Raw genomic sequence first — 3,833 nt, forward strand, 5'->3', positions numbered from 1 at the left:
CAACAATTTAGATGATGTTAAAAGTGTGAAAGAATATAGAATATATAAGAGTTAATTTTATGAAAATTATTTCTCCATGATGATGTGAGAACATTATATATTATTGAATTTTTAATAATGCTAATGCAATTTTTATTGCAATGATTAAGAATTTTAATCAATAAATCTCCCTATCATTAAGGAATCTATTTAGACTTATGATTTTATTTCTTAATTAACATATTTAGTAGCCACATCCATTGAAGAAATTTTTCATACAACAATAAATTTATTTTTTCATGCTCTCTTCTCCATGAAAGTTACATTGAACAATGGGGAAATAAAATTGCCAATACAACTAATTAGAAGTAAAAATTTGAAATCGGAGACAAGAATGAACTATATACAAAAAATATATCTGTGATGGTGTAAATACATGTCACATTCTTCAATGATTAGGATTCTTTTGCGACCTTTATTTGAACAATGATTGTGAAATACTTCTTTCATCATTGAGGGAAACCCGTCCACTTTTGTAGATGCGTCACACATAAATTTTTATGCATCTTCCATAACCATTTCTTCCATTTCCTCAACATAGTCAATTGGAAATATTGCTTCTCTAAAACTTTAATTATAGTTGTGCACACCTCTTTAATTATTTGTAGGCTTTTGTCAAACTCGATCTCGAAGAAATCATTTGAGATCATTGAAGTAGTTAGGCTCTAGTATCCAATAATGTTTGATTCTCTATTCAAGGTATCCATAACTCAAATAGTAACCTGCAAACTTATAAACAAAAATCAACATATGGAAATAATCATAATGAAAAAGTATTAATAGTTAACGTAAATTCTTTCAAATGAATAATGTTCAAAATAACATAAATAAAAATCAAAACTATTTCAAATGAAATAGTTAGATTGTAATGTTTGAAATATGGTGGCATTGTTTTCCACTTTTCAAACATTACAAACATAAATATTAATAAAAATCTATATATACTATGAAAAATATTTAAATAAACACATATAAAATCTAATTAAATAATGACAAAATATAAACTAAATATATGATTCGTTTATTTTAAATTAATCATTAACTTTAATAAAATACAAATTTTATTGATAAGGTAACCTTGCTATCCACATCAATGATTAAATTTAATTATGAAAAATTAAAAATATAAATATTTTGAAACATGCAAATATAAAACTATTATGAAACATACAAATCTAAAACATGGAAACCAAAAGTATTTTGAAATATGCAAATCTAAAACTAATGTAAAACATGGAAATGTAAAACTAAATTGAAACATGCACATTAAAAATCTGCAAAAGAAATGTATTATCAAATATCTAAATCAAATAGTTTTTGAATCCTAAATCTAAATCAAACATACAAGGCTAAACTATATGAAACTTTAATCTACTCCTCTTCAAAAACTCTAATTTGCTCCAATAATCTCCATCTCTTCCTCCCTGTAAAAACACAAAATGAAAATGAAATGAGGAGCATTTCTTTTATAATTTATGAGAGAACCCTCATATCCCCTAATAGATGTCTTTTGACATTCTACGAATTTGTTTCAAATTCCCCCACTCCTCACAAAAAAAAAAGCATGAATGTGCATGCAAAAATATATTTAACAAAAAGAAAATGTTTTATATTTAAAATTTTAATTAAGTTATTTCAACCCTATTTTCTTGGGTTCTATTTTTTTGGCCCCTCTTTTCGGGCCCTCTTATTTCTGCATCCATTTGGCTTAATATTATTTTGGCCAGCTATTATTTTGAGAATTTTATTTTATTTTATAATTCAATAATGATAAAATATATAATAAATATATGATTCATCTACTTTAAATAAATCATTAACTTTAATAAAAATACAGATTGTATTGATATGGTGGCATTCTCATCCAGATTAATGATAAAATTATACTTCGAAAGATGAAAATATAAATACTTAGAAACATGCAAATGTAAAACTATTATGAAACATTCAAATCTAAAACATGCAAACCAAAACTATTTTGAAATATGCAAATCTAAAACTAATATGAAACATGCAAATATAAAACTAATTTCAAACATGCACTTTTAAAATATGTAAATGAAAAGTATTATAAAATATATAAATCAAATAGATTTTGAATACAAATCTAACTCTAAATCAAACATGCAAGACTAAACTATTAAATGCAAGCCTAAATAGTTATGAATAGAATTCTAAATCTAAATGAAATTAATTAAAATTGAAATCTAAATCAAAGTAGAACATTATAACTAATTTTGAATTTCAATTTACATCTACATCTAAATCTAAATGCAAATGTAAATAAAAAACAGAAATCTTACTTGCAAAAAAGTTACTCCAAAACTTCAATCTACTCCTATTCAAAAACTCCAATCTAATCCTCCAATAACCTCCACCTCTTCCTTCCTGCAAAAACATAAAATGAAAATGAAATGAGGAGCCTTGGTTTTATAACTTCTGAGAGGCTCCTCATATCCCCCAACAGACGTCTCTTCACATTCCATGAATTTGTTTCAAATTCCCCCACTCCCCACAAAAAATAAGCATGAATGTGCATGCAAAATTATATTTAACAAAAAATAAAATCATATTGAAATTATTTCCCCCCAATTTTTTCGAGCCCTATTTTTTGATTCCTATTATTTCGAGTCCTACTTTTTTGGGCCCTATTATTTCAGGCCTCCATTTGGCTTCCTATTATTTCAACCAGCTATTATTTCAAGAATTCTTTTTTAATATTTAATTTAGAAGTTTGTAACCACTCTCAGTTCTTTTTTATTGACGGAGAATCTTTTTTGGCATATTCTCATGCTAGGTATTTATGTTGTGATTTTATAGAATGCCTCTCAGTGTAATTATGTAATATTGCACCTAGGATCACCTAGATGGGTGCGTAACATGGAGAGATTCATAAGGAATATCCTTGATGAGTTGTATAGTAACATTGTGATAATATTTGATGTAATTATTTAACATTGGGGAAAAATATTAAATGTGGGTCAATAGGGGTTTAGTAGCACATGGTTTATGTAATAGCACTTGGTGGTTTTCTGATAGATCGCTACTATTAACGCAACCACAAGGGTAGTTGTAGAGGTAAGGGTGAAAAAAAGGAAAGTCAAGCAAGATAAGGTGAGAAAGGGTAGCCAAGGTAGTATTTGTGAAGGTTGGAAACATGACATGGGATGTGTGGATTCATGCGTGTTCACATGAATTGCTTGGTTGTGGCTATGACTTTGAAGGCTTCCATGGTTATATTGCAATGGTGTTTTGTTGAATAATACATGGTGATGGATGCTTTTGAAGGGTGGATTTTTCCCTCAATGAGGATTTCCCAAGACATATCTTGTGTCACATTTTTGTGGGTATGTTGTTTATTCTCTCGCAAGTGGATTTTAAATGCCTTTTACTTTAGATCTATTATGGGTTATGTGGAAAGGATAATATTTTTGTTGCAAGTTTCCTTGAAATGTGGTTCCACTAATACATTAGAAGTCAATTTGCGACGGTTGGAAAAGGTAATGTGTTTTTGGCTTTTTTTTTTTCAATTTTAGCCCGATGTCGTCGCAATTGCAACGGCCGCGGGATATAAGAGAAAAAAAAAAAAACCAAAAACCCTCATTTGAAATAAATCGCGCGAGAGATCACAGGGTTCTTCTGGAAAGGAAAGGCAGGAGATCACTTCAGCAGAAAGAAAAAGAGGGGCATTGAGCGAGGCGAACTCGACGCATTGAAAGGGTCGGGCACAGACCCACATCCGCAAGGTGCAAAACAAACAAACAGACATTCACCTTATGGCAATTTTTAATTTT

The 3,833-nt window shown here is 28.9% G+C and overlaps 1 long non-coding RNA gene across 1 annotated transcript; it reads right to left on the reverse strand.

Moving 5' to 3' along the window:
- Positions 1-341: 341 nt before the first annotated feature.
- Positions 342-3,555, reverse strand: LOC149572322 (uncharacterized). The gene is made up of 2 exons (XR_016359068.1): positions 2,343-3,555; positions 342-761 (listed from the first exon to the last, which is right to left on the reverse strand). It is a non-coding gene; the product is annotated as an uncharacterized LOC149572322 (long non-coding RNA).
- Positions 3,556-3,833: the final 278 nt, after the last annotated feature.

Source organism: Cupressus sempervirens, chromosome 2 (assembly GCF_028749045.1).
Source record: "Cupressus sempervirens isolate cs-2001-9-10 chromosome 2, ASM2874904v1, whole genome shotgun sequence".
NCBI lineage: Eukaryota > Viridiplantae > Streptophyta > Pinopsida > Cupressales > Cupressaceae > Cupressus > Cupressus sempervirens.